Source organism: Ascaphus truei, chromosome 2 (genome assembly GCF_040206685.1).
Source record: "Ascaphus truei isolate aAscTru1 chromosome 2, aAscTru1.hap1, whole genome shotgun sequence".
In the NCBI taxonomy this organism is placed as follows: domain Eukaryota; kingdom Metazoa; phylum Chordata; class Amphibia; order Anura; family Ascaphidae; genus Ascaphus; species Ascaphus truei.
Genome location: NC_134484.1, coordinates 287,888,853 through 287,906,560, shown reverse-complemented (window position 1 = coordinate 287,906,560; position 17,708 = coordinate 287,888,853).

Genomic DNA, 17,708 nt, shown 5'->3' with positions numbered 1-17,708 from the left:
CGTATCCCCGGTATAGTCAGGGGTTAATGGGATTCGTCCCCGCCCCCCCAGTATACGCCCAGGACCATGGACCTGGTACTTGTGGTTCGGACTGTCTCCAACCAGCCATAATGTTGTGAGAGTGAAATCATGTCTAAGTCCAGCTTTGGTACATTAGAAGCAACTCTCAAACTTAACCTAAGCGTTTTTCGAAGCTACTTTTTGGCTAACTTCTTATAGGAAGGTCTAGGAGCTCTGAAAATGAACGTGCGCGTCTTTCACTCTTCACGAGGGACTTAGAAGAATTTTGTGATATTTTTTATTAAAATGGTGTATAAGGGTATATATATAAATATATTTTATGCACTGTATATGAGCTGGCGATTTCTAAGTCTGTGGTTCCGAGAGGGGGTAACCAGGCTCACTAATAAAGGTCAAGCCACTTGGCTGCCAGAATGCCCTGCTTCAGCACAGACCAGAAAGGCATTGTGATAAGCGTATCCCCGGTATAATCAGGGGTTAATGGGATTCGTCCCCGTCCCCCCAGTATACGCCCAGAACCATGGACCTGGTACTTGTGGTTCGGACTGTCTCCATCCAGCCATAATGTTGTGAGTGAAATCATGTCTAAGTCCAGCTTTGGTACATTAGAAGCAACTCTCAAACTTAACCTAAGCGTTTTTCGAAGCTACTTTCTGGCTAACTTCTTATAGGAAGGTCTAGGAGCTCTAAAAATGAAAGTGCGCATCTTTCACTCTTCCCGAGGGACTTAGAATAATTTTGTGATATTTTTTATTAAAATGGTGTATAAGGGTATATATATAAATATATTTTATGCACTGTATATGAGCTGGCGATTTCTAAGTCTGTGGTTCCGAGAGCGGGTAACCAGGCTCACTAATAAAGGTCAAGCCACTTGGCTGCCAGAATGCCCTGCTTCAGCACAGACCAGAAAGGCATTGTGATAAGCGTATCCCCGGTATAGTCAGGGGTTAATGGGAGTCGTCCCCGCCCCCCCAGTATACGCCCAGAACCATGGACCCGGTACTTGTGGTTCGGACTGTCTCCAACCAGCCATAATGTTGTGAGCGTGAAATCATGTCTAAGTCCAGCTTTGGTACATTAGAAGCAACTCTCAAACTTAACCTAAGCGTTTTTCGAAGCTACTTTTTGGCTAACTTCTTATAGGAAGGTCTAGGAGCTCAGAAAATGAACGTGCGCGTCTTTCACTCTTCCCGAAGGACTTAGAATAATTTTGTGATATTTTTTATTAAAATGGTGTATAAGGGTATATATATAAATATATTTTATGCACTGTATATGAGCTGGCGATTTCTAAGTCTGTGGTTCCGAGAGCGGGTAACCAGGCTCACTAATAAAGGTCAAGCCACTTGGCTGCCAGAATGCCCTGCTTCAGCACAGACCAGTAAGGCATTGTGATATGCGTATCCCCGGTATAGTCAGGGGTTAATGGGAGTCGTTCCCGTCCCCCCCAGTATACGCCCAGAACCATGGACCCGGTACTTGTGGTTCGGACTGTCTCCAACCAGCCATAATGTTGTGATAGTGAAATTATGTCTTAGTCCAGCTTTGGTACATTAGAAGCAACTCTCAAACTTAACCTAAGCGTTTTTCGAAGCTACTTTTTGGCTAACTTCTTATAGGAAGGTCTAGGAGATCTGAAAATGAACGTGCGCATCTTTCACTCTTCCCGAGGGACTTAGAAGAATTTTGTGATATTTTTTATTAAAATGGTGTATAAGGGTATATACATAAATATATTTTATGCACTGTATATGAGCTGGCGATTTCTAAGTCTGTTGTTCCGAGAGGGGGTAACCAGGCTCACTAATAAAGATCAAGCCACTTGGCTGCCAGAATGCCCTGCTTCAGCACAGACCAGAAAGGCATTGTGATAAGCGTATCCCCGGTATAGTCAGGGGTTAATGGGAGTCGTTCCCGTCCCCCCAGTATACGCCCAGAACCATGGACCCGGTACTTGTGGTTCGGACTGTCTCCAACCAGCCATAATGTTGTGAGAGTGAAATTATGTCTAAGTCCAGCTTTGGTACATTAGAAGCAACTCTCAAACTTAACCTAAGCGTTTTTCGAAGCTACTTTTTGTCTAACTTCTTATAGGAAGGTCAAGGAGCTCTGAAAATGAACGTGCGCGTCTTTCACTCTTCCCGAGGGACTTAGAAGAATTTTGTGATATTTTTTATTAAAATGGTGTATAAGGGTATATATATAAATATATTTTATGCACTGTATATGAGCTGGCGATTTCTAAGTCTGTGGTTCCGAGAGGGGGTAACCAGGCTCACTAATAAAGGTCAAGCCACTTGGCTGCCAGAATGCCCTGCTTCAGCACAGACCAGAAAGGCATTGTGATAAGCGTATCCCCGGTATAATTAGGGGTTAATGGGATTCGTCCCCGCCCCCCCAGTATACGCCCAGAACCATGGACCTGGTACTTGTGGTTCGGACTGTCTCCATCCAGCCATAATGTTGTGAGTGAAATCATGTCTAAGTCCAGCTTTGGTACATTAGAAGCAACTCTCAAACTTAACCTAAGCGTTTTTCGAAGCTACTTTTTGGCTAACTTCTTATAGGAAGGTCTAGGAGCTTTGAAAATGAACGTGCGCATCTTGCACTCTTCCCGAGGGACTTAGAAGAATTTTGTGATATTTTTTATTAAAATGGTGTATAAGGGTATATACATAAATATATTTTATGCACTGTATATGAGCTGGCGATTTCTAAGTCTGTGGTTCCGAGAGGGGGTAACCAGGCTCACTAATAAAGATCAAGCCACTTGGCTGCCAGAATGCCCTGCTTCAGCACAGACCAGAAAGGCATTGTGATAAGCGTATCCCCGGTATAGTCAGGGGTTAATGGGAGTCGTTCCCGTCCCCCCAGTATACGCCCAGAACCATGGACCCGGTACTTGTGGTTCGGACTGTCTCCAACCAGCCATAATGTTGTGAGAGTGAAATTATGTCTAAGTCCAGCTTTGGTACATTAGAAGCAACTCTCAAACTTAACCTAAGCGTTTTTCGAAGCTACTTTTTGTCTAACTTCTTATAGGAAGGTCAAGGAGCTCTGAAAATGAACGTGCGCGTCTTTCACTCTTCCCGAGGGACTTAGAAGAATTTTGTGATATTTTTTATTAAAATGGTGTATAAGGGTATATATATAAATATATTTTATGCACTGTATATGAGCTGGCGATTTCTAAGTCTGTGGTTCCGAGAGGGGGTAACCAGGCTCACTAATAAAGGTCAAGCCACTTGGCTGCCAGAATGCCCTGCTTCAGCACAGACCAGAAAGGCATTGTGATAAGCGTATCCCCGGTATAATCAGGGGTTAATGGGATTCGTCCCCGCCCCCCCAGTATACGCCCAGAACCATGGACCTGGTACTTGTGGTTCGGACTGTCTCCATCCAGCCATAATGTTGTGAGTGAAATCATGTCTAAGTCCAGCTTTGGTACATTAGAAGCAACTCTCAAACTTAACCTAAGCGTTTTTCGAAGCTACTTTTTGGCTAACTTCTTATAGGAAGGTCTAGGAGCTTTGAAAATGAACGTGCGCATCTTGCACTCTTCCCGAGGGACTTAGAAGAATTTTGTGATATTTTTTATTAAAATGGTGTATAAGGGTATATACATAAATATGTTTTATGCACTGTATATGAGCTGGCGATTTCTAAGTCTGTTGTTCCGAGAGGGGGTAACCAGGCTCACTAATAAAGATCAAGCCACTTGGCTGCCAGAATGCCCTGCTTCAGCACAGACCAGAAAGGCATTGTGATAAGCGTATCCCCGGTATAGTCAGGGGTTAATGGGAGTCGTTCCCGTCCCCCCCAGTATACGCCCAGAACCATGGACCCGGTACTTGTGGTTCGGACTGTCTCCTACCAGCCATAATGTTGTGAGAGTGAAATTATGTCTAAGTCCAGCTTTGGTACATTAGAAGCAACTCTCAAACTTAACCTAAGCGTTTTTCGAAGCTACTTTTTGGCTAACTTCTTATAGGAAGGTCAAGGAGCTCTGAAAATGAACGTGCGCGTCTTTCACTCTTCCCGAGGGACTTAGAAGAATTTTGTGATATTTTTTATTAAAATGGTGTATAAGGGTATATATATAAATATATTTTATGCACTGTATATGAGCTGGCGATTTCTAAGTCTGTGGTTCCGAGAGGGGGTAACCAGGCTCACTAATAAAGGTCAAGCCACTTGGCTGCCAGAATGCCCTGCTTCAGCACAGACCAGAAAGGCATTGTGATAAGCGTATCCCCGGTATAATCAGGGGTTAATGGGATTCGTCCCCGCCCCCCCAGTATACGCCCAGAACCATGGACCTGGTACTTGTGGTTCGGACTGTCTCCATCCAGCCATAATGTTGTGAGTGAAATCATGTCTAAGTCCAGCTTTGGTACATTAGAAGCAACTCTCAAACTTAACCTAAGCGTTTTTCGAAGCTACTTTTTGGCTAACTTCTTATAGGAAGGTCTAGAAGCTCTAAAAATGAACGTGCGCATCTTTCACTCTTCCCGAGGGACTTAGAAGAATTTTGTGATATTTTTTATTAAAATGGTGTATAAGGGTATATATATAAATATATTTTATGCACTGTATATGAGCTGGCGATTTCTAAGTCTGTGGTTCCGAGAGGGGGTAACCAGGCTCACTAATAAAGGTCAAGCCACTTGGCTGCCAGAATGCCCTGCTTCAGCACAGACCAGAAAGGCATTGTGATAAGCGTATCCCCGGTATAGTCAGGGGTTAATGGGAGTCGTTCCCGTCCCCCCCAGTATACGCCCAGAACCATTGACCCGGTACTTGTGGTTCGGACTGTCTCCAACCAGCATAATGTTGTGAGCGTGAAATCATGTCTAAGTCCAGCTTTGGTACATTAGAAGCAACTCTCAAACTTAACCTAAGCGTTTTTCGAAGCTACTTTTTGGCTAACTTCTTATAGGAAGGTCTAGGAGCTCTGAAAATGAACGTGCGCGTCTTTCACTCTTCCCGAAGGACTTAGAATAATTTTGTGATATTTTTTATTAAAATGGTGTATAAGGGTATATATATAAATATATTTTATGCACTGTATATGAGCTGGCGATTTCTAAGTCTGTGGTTCCGAGAGCGGGTAACCAGGCTCACTAATAAAGGTCAAGCCACTTGGCTGCCAGAATGCCCTGCTTCAGCACATACCAGAAAGGCATTGTGATAAGCGTATCCCCGGTATAGTCAGGGGTTAATGGGATTCGTCCCCGCTCCCCCAGTATACGCCCAGGACCATGGACCTGGTACTTGCGGTTCGGACTGTCTCCAACCAGCCATAATGTTGTGAGAGTGAAATCATGTCTAAGTCCAGCTTTGGTACATTAGAAGCAACTCTCAAACTTAACCTAAGCGTTTTTCGAAGATACTTTTTGGCTAACTTCTTATAGGAAGGTCTAGGAGCTCTGAAAATGAACGTGCGCGTCTTTCACTCTTCACGAGGGACTTAGAAGAATTTTGTGATATTTTTTATTAAAATGGTGTATAAGGGTATATATATAAATATATTTTATGCACTGTATATGAGCTGGCGATTTCTAAGTCTGTGGTTCCGAGAGGGGGTAACCAGGCTCACTAATAAAGGTCAAGCCACTTGGCTGCCAGAATGCCCTGCTTCAGCACAGACCAGAATGGCATTGTGATAAGCGTATCCCCGGTATAGTCAGGGTTTAATGGGATTCGTTCCCGTCCCCCCAGTATACGCCCAGAACCATGGACCCGGTACTTATGGTTCGGACTGTCTCCAACCAGCCATAATGTTGTGAGAGTGAAATTATGTCTAAGTCCAGCTTTGGTACATTAGAAGCAACTCTCAAACTTAACCTAAGCGTTTTTCGAAGCTACTTTTTGGCTAACTTCTTATAGGAAGGTCTAGGAGCTCTAAAAATGAACGTGCGCATCTTTCACTCTTCCCGAGGGACTTAGAAGAATTTTGTGATATTTTTTATTAAAATGGTGTATAAGGGTATATATAAAAATATATTTTATGCACTGTATATGAGCTGGCGATTTCTAAGTCTGTGGTTCCGAGAGGGGGTAACCAGGCTCACTAATAAAGGTCAAGCCACTTGGCTGCCAGAATGCCCTGCTTCAGCACAGACCAGAAAGGCATTGTGATAAGCGTATCCCCGGTATAGTCAGGGGTTAATGGGAGTCGTCCCCGCCCCCCCAGTATACGCCCAGTAGCATGGACCCGGTACTTGTGGTTCGGACTGTCTCCAACCAGCCATAATGTTGTGAGCGTGAAATCATGTCTAAGTCCAGCTTTGGTACATTAGAAGCAACTCTCAAACTTAACCTAAGCGTTTTTCGAAGCTACTTTTTGGCTAACTTCTTATAGGAAGGTCTAGGAGCTCTGAAAATGAACTTGCGCGTCTTTCACTCTTCCCGAAGGACTTAGAATAATTTTGTGATATTTTTTATTAAAATGGTGTATAAGGGTATATATATAAATATATTTTATGCACTGTATATGAGCTGGCGATTTCTAAGTCTGTGGTTCCGAGAGGGGGTAACCAGGCTCACTAATAAAGGTCAAGCCACTTGGCTGCCAGAATGCCCTGCTTCAGCACAGACCAGAAAGGCATTGTGATAAGCGTATCCCCGGTATAGTCAGGGGTTAATGGGAGTCGTCCCCGCCCCCCATGTATACGCCCAGAACCATGGACCCGGTACTTGTGGTTCGGACTGTCTCAAACCAGCCATAATGTTGTGAGAGTGAAATTATGTCTAAGTCCAGCTTTGGTACATTAGAAGCAACTCTCAAACTTAACCTAAGCGTTTTTCGAAGCTACTTTTTGGCTAACTTCTTATTGGAAGGTCTAGGAGCTCTGAAAATGAACGTGCGCGTCTTTCACTCTTCCCGAGGGACTTAGAAGAATTTTGTGATATTTTTTATTAAAATGGTGTATAAGGGTATATATATAAATATATTTTATGCACTGTATATGAGCTGGCGATTTCTAAGTCTGTGGTTCCGAGAGGGGGTAACCAGGCTCACTAATAAAGGTCAAGCCACTTGGCTGCCAGAATGCCCTGCTTCAGCACAGACCAGAAAGGCATTGTGATAAGCGTATCCCCGGTATAGTCAGGGGTTAATGGGAGTCGTTCCCGTCCCCCCCAGTATACGCCCAGAACCATGGACCCGGAACTTGTGGTTCGGACTGTCTCCAACCAGCCATAATGTTGTGAGAGTGAAATCATGTCTAAGTCCAGCTTTGGTACATTAGAAGCAACTCTCAAACTTAAACTAAGCGTTTTTCGAAGCTACTTTTTGGCTAACTTCTTATAGGAAGGTCTAGGAGCTCTGAAAATGAACGTGCGCATCTTTCACTCTTCCCGAGGGACTTAGAAGAATTTTGTGATATTTTTTATTAAAATGGTGTATAAGGGTATATATATAAATATATTTTATGCACTGTATATGAGCTGGCGATTTCTAAGTCTGTTGTTCCGAGAGGGGTTAACCAGGCTCACTAATAAAGATCAAGCCACTTGGCTGCCAGAATGCCCTGCTTCAGCACAGACCAGAAAGGCATTGTGATAAGCGTATCCCCGGTATAGTCAGGGGTTAATGGGATTCGTTCCCGTCCCCCCAGTATACGCCCAGAACCATGGACCCGGTACATGTGGTTCGGACTGTCTCCAACCAGCCATAATGTTGTGAGAGTGAAATTATGTCTAAGTCCAGCTTCGGTACATTAGAAGCAACTCTGAAACTTAACCTAAGCGTTTTTCGAAGCTACTTTTTGGCTAACTTCTTATAGGAAGGTCTACAGTAGGAGCTCTGAAAATGAACGTGCGCGTCTTTCACTCTTCCCGAGGGACTTAGAAGAATTTTGTGATATTTTTTATTAAAATGGTGTATAAGTGTATATATATAAATATATTTTATGCACTGTATATGAGCTGGCGATTTCTAAGTCTGTGGTTCCGAGAGGGGGTAACCAGGCTCACTAATAAAGGTCAAGCCACTTGGCTGCCAGAATGCCCTGCTTCAGCACAGACCAGTAAGGCATTGTGATATGCGTATCCCCGGTATAGTCAGGGGTTAATGGGAGTCGTTCCCGTCCCCCCCCAGTATACGCCCAGAACCATGGACCCGGTACTTGTGGTTCGGACTGTCTCCAACCAGCCATAATGTTGTGAGAGTGAAATTATGTCTTAGTCCAGCTTTGGTACATTAGAAGCAACTCTCAAACTTAACCTAATCGTTTTTCGAAGCTACTTTTTGGCAACTTCTTATAGGAAGGTCTAGGAGCTCTGAAAATGAACGTGCGCGTCTTTCACTCTTCCCGAGGGACTTAGAAGAATTTTGTGATATTTTTTATTAAAATGGTGTATAAGGGTATATATATATAAATATATTTTATGCACTGTATATGAGCTGGCGATTTCTAAGTCTGTTGTTCCGAGAGGGGGTAACCAGGCTCACTAATAAAGATCAAGCCACTTGGCTGCCAGAATGCCCTGCTTCAGCACAGACCAGAAAGGCATAGTGATAAGCGTATCCCCGGTATAGTCAGGGGTTAATGGGAGTCGTTCCCGTCCCCCCCAGTATATGCCCAGAACCATGGACCCGGTACTTGTGGTTCGGACTGTCTCCATCCAGCCATAATGTTGTGAGAGTGAAATTATGTCTAAGTCCAGCTTTGGTACATTAGAAGCAACTCTGAAACTTAACCTAAGCGTTTTTCGAAGCTACTTTTTGGCTAACTTCTTAAAAGAAGGTCTACAGTAGGAGCTCTGAAAATGAACGTGCGCGTCTTTCACTCTTCCCGAGGGACTTAGAAGAATTTTGTGATATTTTTTATTAAAATGGTGTATAAGTGTATATATATAAATATATTTTATGCACTGTATATGAGCTGGCGATTTCTAAGTCTGTGGTTCCGAGAGGGGGTAACCAGGCTCACTAATAAAGGTCAAGCCACTTGGCTGCCAGAATGCCCTGCTTCAGCACAGACCAGAAAGGCATTGTGATAAGCGTATCCCCGGTATAGTCAGGGGTTAATGGGAGTCGTTCCCGTCCCCCCCAGTATACGCCCAGAACCATGGACCCGGTACTTGTGGTTCGGACTGTCTCCAACCAGCCATAATGTTGTGAGAGTGAAATCATGTCTAAGTCCAGCTTTGGTACATTAGAAGCAACTCTCAAACTTAAACTAAGCGTTTTTCGAAGCTACTTTTTGGCTAACTTCTTATAGGAAGGTCTAGGAGCTCTGAAAATGAACGTGAGCATCTTTCACTCTTCCCGAGGGACTTAGAAGAATTTTGTGATATTTTTTATTAAAATGGTGTATAAGGGTATATATATAAATATATTTTATGCACTGTATATGAGCTGGCGATTTCTAAGTCTGTGGTTCCGAGAGGGGGTAACCAGGCTCACTAATAAAGGTCAAGCCACTTGGCTGCCAGAATGCCCTGCTTCAGCACAGACCAGAATGGCATTGTGATAAGCGTATCCCCGGTATAGTCAGGGGTTAATGGGAGTCGTCCCCGCCCCCCCAGTATACGCCCAGAACCATGGACCCTGTACTTGTGGTTCGGACTGTCTCCAACCAGCCATAATGTTGTGAGCGTGAAATCATGTCTAAGTCCAGCTTTGGTACATTAGAAGCAACTCTCAAACTTAACCTAAGCGTTTTTCGAAGCTACTTTTTGGCTAACTTCTTATAGGAAGGTCTAGGAGCTCTGAAAATGAACGTGCGCGTCTTTCACTCTTCCCGAGGGACTTAGAAGAATTTTGTGATATTTTTTATTAAAATGGTGTATAAGGGTATATATATAAATATATTTTATGCACTGTATATGAGCTGGCGATTTCTAAGTCTGTGGTTCCGAGAGGGGGTAACCAGGCTCACTAATAAAGATCAAGCCACTTGGCTGCCAGAATGCCCTGCTTCAGCACAGACCAGAAAGGCATTGTGATAAGCGTATCCCCGGTATAGTCAGGGGTTAATGGGAGTCGTTCCCGTCCCCCCAGTATACGCCCAGAACCATGGACCCGGTACTTGTGGTTCGAACTGTCTCCAACCAGCCATAATGTTGTGAGAGTAAAATTATGTCTAAGTCCAGCTTCGGTACATTAGAAGCAACTCTGAAACTTAACCTAAGCGTTTTTCGAAGCTACTTTTTGGCTAACTTCTTATAGGAAGGTCTACAGTAGGAGCTCTGAAAATGAACGTGCGCGTCTTTCACTCTTCCCGAGGGACTTAGAAGAATTTTGTGATATTTTTTATTAAAATGGTGTATAAGGGTATATATATAAATATATTTTATGCACTGTATATGAGCTGGCGATTTCTAAGTCTGTGGTTCCGAGAGGGGGTAACCAGGCTCACTAATAAAGGTCAAGCCACTTGGCTGCCAGAATGCCCTGCTTCAGCACAGACCAGAAAGGCATTGTGATAAACGTATCCCCGGTATAGTCAGGGGTTAATGGGAGTCGTTCCCGTCCCCCCCAGTATACGCCCAGAACCATGGACCCGGTACTTGTGTTCGGACTGTCTCCAACCAGCCATAATGTTGTGAGAGTGAAATTATGTCTAAGTCCAGCTTTGGTACATTAGAAGCAACTCTCAAACTTAACCTAAGCGTTTTTCGAAGCTACTTTTTGGCTAACTTCTTATAGGAAGGTCTAGGAGCTTTGAAAATGAACGTGCGCATCTTGCACTCTTCCCGAGGGACTTAGAAGAATTTTGTGATATTTTTTATTAAAATGGTGTATAAGGGTATATATATAAATATATTTTATGCACTGTATATGAGCTGGCGATTTCTAAGTCTGTGGTTCCGAGAGGGGGTAACCAGGCTCACTAATAAAGATCAAGCCACTTGGCTGCCAGAATGCCCTGCTTCAGCACAGACCAGAAAGGCATTGTGATAAGCGTATCTCCGGTATAGTCAGGGGTTAATGGGAGTCGTTCCCGTCCCCCCCAGTATACGCCCAGAACCATGGACCCGGTACTTGTGGTTCGGACTGTCTCCAACCAGCCATAATGTTGTGAGAGTGAAATTATGTCTAAGTCCAGCTTTGGTACATTAGAAGCAACTCTCAAACTTAACCTAAGCGTTTTTCGAAGCTACTTTTTGTCTAACTTCTTATAGGAAGGTCTAGGAGCTCTGAAAATGAACGTGCGCGTCTTTCACTCTTCCCGAGGGACTTAGAAGAATTTTGTGATATTTTTTATTAAAATGGTGTATAAGGGTATATACATAAATATATTTTATGCACTGTATATGAGCTGGCGATTTCTAAGTCTGTTGTTCCGAGAGGGGGTAACCAGGCTCACTAATAAAGATCAAGCCACTTGGCTGCCAGAATGCCCTGCTTCAGCACAGACCAGAAAGGCATTGTGATAAGCGTATCCCCGGTATAGTCAGGGGTTAATGGGAGTCGTTCCCGTCCCCCCAGTATACGCCCAGAACCATGGACCCGGTACTTGTGGTTCGGACTGTCTCCAACCAGCCATAATGTTGTGAGAGTGAAATTATGTCTAAGTCCAGCTTTGGTACATTAGAAGCAACTCTCAAACTTAACCTAAGCGTTTTTCGAAGCTACTTTTTGTCTAACTTCTTATAGGAAGGTCAAGGAGCTCTGAAAATGAACGTGCGCGTCTTTCACTCTTCCCGAGGGACTTAGAAGAATTTTGTGATATTTTTTATTAAAATGGTGTATAAGGGTATATACATAAATATATTTTATGCACTGTATATGAGCTGGCGATTTCTAAGTCTGTTGTTCCGAGAGGGGGTAACCAGGCTCACTAATAAAGGTCAAGCCACTTGGCTGCCAGAATGCCCTGCTTCAGCACAGACCAGAAAGGCATTGTGATAAGCGTATCCCCGGTATAATCAGGGGTTAATGGGATTCGTCCCCGCCCCCCCAGTATACGCCCAGAACCATGGACCTGGTACTTGTGGTTCGGACTGTCTCCATCCAGCCATAATGTTGTGAGTGAAATCATGTCTAAGTCCAGCTTTGGTACATTAGAAGCAACTCTCAAACTTAACCTAAGCGTTTTTCGAAGCTACTTTTTGGCTAACTTCTTATAGGAAGGTCTAGGAGCTTTGAAAATGAACGTGCGCATCTTGCACTCTTCCCGAGGGACTTAGAAGAATTTTGTGATATTTTTTATTAAAATGGTGTATAAGGGTATATACATAAATATGTTTTATGCACTGTATATGAGCTGGCGATTTCTAAGTCTGTTGTTCCGAGAGGGGGTAACCAGGCTCACTAATAAAGATCAAGCCACTTGGCTGCCAGAATGCCCTGCTTCAGCACAGACCAGAAAGGCATTGTGATAAGCGTATCCCCGGTATAGTCAGGGGTTAATGGGAGTCGTTCCCGTCCCCCCCAGTATACGCCCAGAACCATGGACCCGGTACTTGTGGTTCGGACTGTCTCCTACCAGCCATAATGTTGTGAGAGTGAAATTATGTCTAAGTCCAGCTTTGGTACATTAGAAGCAACTCTCAAACTTAACCTAAGCGTTTTTCGAAGCTACTTTTTGGCTAACTTCTTATAGGAAGGTCAAGGAGCTCTGAAAATGAACGTGCGCGTCTTTCACTCTTCCCGAGGGACTTAGAAGAATTTTGTGATATTTTTTATTAAAATGGTGTATAAGGGTATATATATAAATATATTTTATGCACTGTATATGAGCTGGCGATTTCTAAGTCTGTGGTTCCGAGAGGGGGTAACCAGGCTCACTAATAAAGGTCAAGCCACTTGGCTGCCAGAATGCCCTGCTTCAGCACAGACCAGAAAGGCATTGTGATAAGCGTATCCCCGGTATAATCAGGGGTTAATGGGATTCGTCCCCGCCCCCCCAGTATACGCCCAGAACCATGGACCTGGTACTTGTGGTTCGGACTGTCTCCATCCAGCCATAATGTTGTGAGTGAAATCATGTCTAAGTCCAGCTTTGGTACATTAGAAGCAACTCTCAAACTTAACCTAAGCGTTTTTCGAAGCTACTTTTTGGCTAACTTCTTATAGGAAGGTCTAGAAGCTCTAAAAATGAACGTGCGCATCTTTCACTCTTCCCGAGGGACTTAGAAGAATTTTGTGATATTTTTTATTAAAATGGTGTATAAGGGTATATATATAAATATATTTTATGCACTGTATATGAGCTGGCGATTTCTAAGTCTGTGGTTCCGAGAGGGGGTAACCAGGCTCACTAATAAAGGTCAAGCCACTTGGCTGCCAGAATGCCCTGCTTCAGCACAGACCAGAAAGGCATTGTGATAAGCGTATCCCCGGTATAGTCAGGGGTTAATGGGAGTCGTTCCCGTCCCCCCAGTATACGCCCAGAACCATGGACCCGGTACTTGTGGTTCGGACTGTCTCCAACCAGCCATAATGTTGTGAGAGTGAAATTATGTCTAAGTCCAGCTTTGGTACATTAGAAGCAACTCTCAAACTTAACCTAAGCGTTTTTCGAAGCTACTTTTTGTCTAACTTCTTATAGGAAGGTCAAGGAGCTCTGAAAATGAACGTGCGCGTCTTTCACTCTTCCCGAGGGACTTAGAAGAATTTTGTGATATTTTTTATTAAAATGGTGTATAAGGGTATATACATAAATATATTTTATGCACTGTATATGAGCTGGCGATTTCTAAGTCTGTTGTTCCGAGAGGGGGTAACCAGGCTCACTAATAAAGGTCAAGCCACTTGGCTGCCAGAATGCCCTGCTTCAGCACAGACCAGAAAGGCATTGTGATAAGCGTATCCCCGGTATAATCAGGGGTTAATGGGATTCGTCCCCGCCCCCCCAGTATACGCCCAGAACCATGGACCTGGTACTTGTGGTTCGGACTGTCTCCATCCAGCCATAATGTTGTGAGTGAAATCATGTCTAAGTCCAGCTTTGGTACATTAGAAGCAACTCTCAAACTTAACCTAAGCGTTTTTCGAAGCTACTTTTTGGCTAACTTCTTATAGGAAGGTCTAGGAGCTTTGAAAATGAACGTGCGCATCTTGCACTCTTCCCGAGGGACTTAGAAGAATTTTGTGATATTTTTTATTAAAATGGTGTATAAGGGTATATACATAAATATGTTTTATGCACTGTATATGAGCTGGCGATTTCTAAGTCTGTTGTTCCGAGAGGGGGTAACCAGGCTCACTAATAAAGATCAAGCCACTTGGCTGCCAGAATGCCCTGCTTCAGCACAGACCAGAAAGGCATTGTGATAAGCGTATCCCCGGTATAGTCAGGGGTTAATGGGAGTCGTTCCCGTCCCCCCCAGTATACGCCCAGAACCATGGACCCGGTACTTGTGGTTCGGACTGTCTCCTACCAGCCATAATGTTGTGAGAGTGAAATTATGTCTAAGTCCAGCTTTGGTACATTAGAAGCAACTCTCAAACTTAACCTAAGCGTTTTTCGAAGCTACTTTTTGGCTAACTTCTTATAGGAAGGTCAAGGAGCTCTGAAAATGAACGTGCGCGTCTTTCACTCTTCCCGAGGGACTTAGAAGAATTTTGTGATATTTTTTATTAAAATGGTGTATAAGGGTATATATATAAATATATTTTATGCACTGTATATGAGCTGGCGATTTCTAAGTCTGTGGTTCCGAGAGGGGGTAACCAGGCTCACTAATAAAGGTCAAGCCACTTGGCTGCCAGAATGCCCTGCTTCAGCACAGACCAGAAAGGCATTGTGATAAGCGTATCCCCGGTATAATCAGGGGTTAATGGGATTCGTCCCCGCCCCCCCAGTATACGCCCAGAACCATGGACCTGGTACTTGTGGTTCGGACTGTCTCCATCCAGCCATAATGTTGTGAGTGAAATCATGTCTAAGTCCAGCTTTGGTACATTAGAAGCAACTCTCAAACTTAACCTAAGCGTTTTTCGAAGCTACTTTTTGGCTAACTTCTTATAGGAAGGTCTAGAAGCTCTAAAAATGAACGTGCGCATCTTTCACTCTTCCCGAGGGACTTAGAAGAATTTTGTGATATTTTTTATTAAAATGGTGTATAAGGGTATATATATAAATATATTTTATGCACTGTATATGAGCTGGCGATTTCTAAGTCTGTGGTTCCGAGAGGGGGTAACCAGGCTCACTAATAAAGGTCAAGCCACTTGGCTGCCAGAATGCCCTGCTTCAGCACAGACCAGAAAGGCATTGTGATAAGCGTATCCCCGGTATAGTCAGGGGTTAATGGGAGTCGTTCCCGTCCCCCCCAGTATACGCCCAGAACCATTGACCCGGTACTTGTGGTTCGGACTGTCTCCAACCAGCATAATGTTGTGAGCGTGAAATCATGTCTAAGTCCAGCTTTGGTACATTAGAAGCAACTCTCAAACTTAACCTAAGCGTTTTTCGAAGCTACTTTTTGGCTAACTTCTTATAGGAAGGTCTAGGAGCTCTGAAAATGAACGTGCGCGTCTTTCACTCTTCCCGAAGGACTTAGAATAATTTTGTGATATTTTTTATTAAAATGGTGTATAAGGGTATATATATAAATATATTTTATGCACTGTATATGAGCTGGCGATTTCTAAGTCTGTGGTTCCGAGAGCGGGTAACCAGGCTCACTAATAAAGGTCAAGCCACTTGGCTGCCAGAATGCCCTGCTTCAGCACATACCAGAAAGGCATTGTGATAAGCGTATCCCCGGTATAGTCAGGGGTTAATGGGATTCGTCCCCGCTCCCCCAGTATACGCCCAGGACCATGGACCTGGTACTTGCGGTTCGGACTGTCTCCAACCAGCCATAATGTTGTGAGAGTGAAATCATGTCTAAGTCCAGCTTTGGTACATTAGAAGCAACTCTCAAACTTAACCTAAGCGTTTTTCGAAGATACTTTTTGGCTAACTTCTTATAGGAAGGTCTAGGAGCTCTGAAAATGAACGTGCGCGTCTTTCACTCTTCACGAGGGACTTAGAAGAATTTTGTGATATTTTTTATTAAAATGGTGTATAAGGGTATATATATAAATATATTTTATGCACTGTATATGAGCTGGCGATTTCTAAGTCTGTGGTTCCGAGAGGGGGTAACCAAGCTCACTAATAAAGGTCAAGCCACTTGGCTGCCAGAATGCCCTGCTTCAGCACAGACCAGAATGGCATTGTGATAAGCGTATCCCCGGTATAGTCAGGGTTTAATGGGATTCGTTCCCGTCCCCCCAGTATACGCCCAGAACCATGGACCCGGTACTTATGGTTCGGACTGTCTCCAACCAGCCATAATGTTGTGAGAGTGAAATTATGTCTAAGTCCAGCTTTGGTACATTAGAAGCAACTCTCAAACTTAACCTAAGCGTTTTTCGAAGCTACTTTTTGGCTAACTTCTTATAGGAAGGTCTAGGAGCTCTAAAAATGAACGTGCGCATCTTTCACTCTTCCCGAGGGACTTAGAAGAATTTTGTGATATTTTTTATTAAAATGGTGTATAAGGGTATATATAAAAATATATTTTATGCACTGTATATGAGCTGGCGATTTCTAAGTCTGTGGTTCCGAGAGGGGGTAACCAGGCTCACTAATAAAGGTCAAGCCACTTGGCTGCCAGAATGCCCTGCTTCAGCACAGACCAGAAAGGCATTGTGATAAGCGTATCCCCGGTATAGTCAGGGGTTAATGGGAGTCGTCCCCGCCCCCCCAGTATACGCCCAGTAGCATGGACCCGGTACTTGTGGTTCGGACTGTCTCCAACCAGCCATAATGTTGTGAGCGTGAAATCATGTCTAAGTCCAGCTTTGGTACATTAGAAGCAACTCTCAAACTTAACCTAAGCGTTTTTCGAAGCTACTTTTTGGCTAACTTCTTATAGGAAGGTCTAGGAGCTCTGAAAATGAACTTGCGCGTCTTTCACTCTTCCCGAAGGACTTAGAATAATTTTGTGATATTTTTTATTAAAATGGTGTATAAGGGTATATATATAAATATATTTTATGCACTGTATATGAGCTGGCGATTTCTAAGTCTGTGGTTCCGAGAGGGGGTAACCAGGCTCACTAATAAAGGTCAAGCCACTTGGCTGCCAGAATGCCCTGCTTCAGCACAGACCAGAAAGGCATTGTGATAAGCGTATCCCCGGTATAGTCAGGGGTTAATGGGAGTCGTCCCCGCCCCCCATGTATACGCCCAGAACCATGGACCCGGTACTTGTGGTTCGGACTGTCTCAAACCAGCCATAATGTTGTGAGAGTGAAATTATGTCTAAGTCCAGCTTTGGTACATTAGAAGCAACTCTCAAACTTAACCTAAGCGTTTTTCGAAGCTACTTTTTGGCTAACTTCTTATTGGAAGGTCTAGGAGCTCTGAAAATGAACGTGCGCGTCTTTCACTCTTCCCGAGGGACTTAGAAGAATTTTGTGATATTTTTTATTAAAATGGTGTATAAGGGTATATATATAAATATATTTTATGCACTGTATATGAGCTGGCGATTTCTAAGTCTGTGGTTCCGAGAGGGGGTAACCAGGCTCACTAATAAAGGTCAAGCCACTTGGCTGCCAGAATGCCCTGCTTCAGCACAGACCAGAAAGGCATTGTGATAAGCGTATCCCCGGTATAGTCAGGGGTTAATGGGAGTCGTTCCCGTCCCCCCCAGTATACGCCCAGAACCATGGACCCGGAACTTGTGGTTCGGACTGTCTCCAACCAGCCATAATGTTGTGAGAG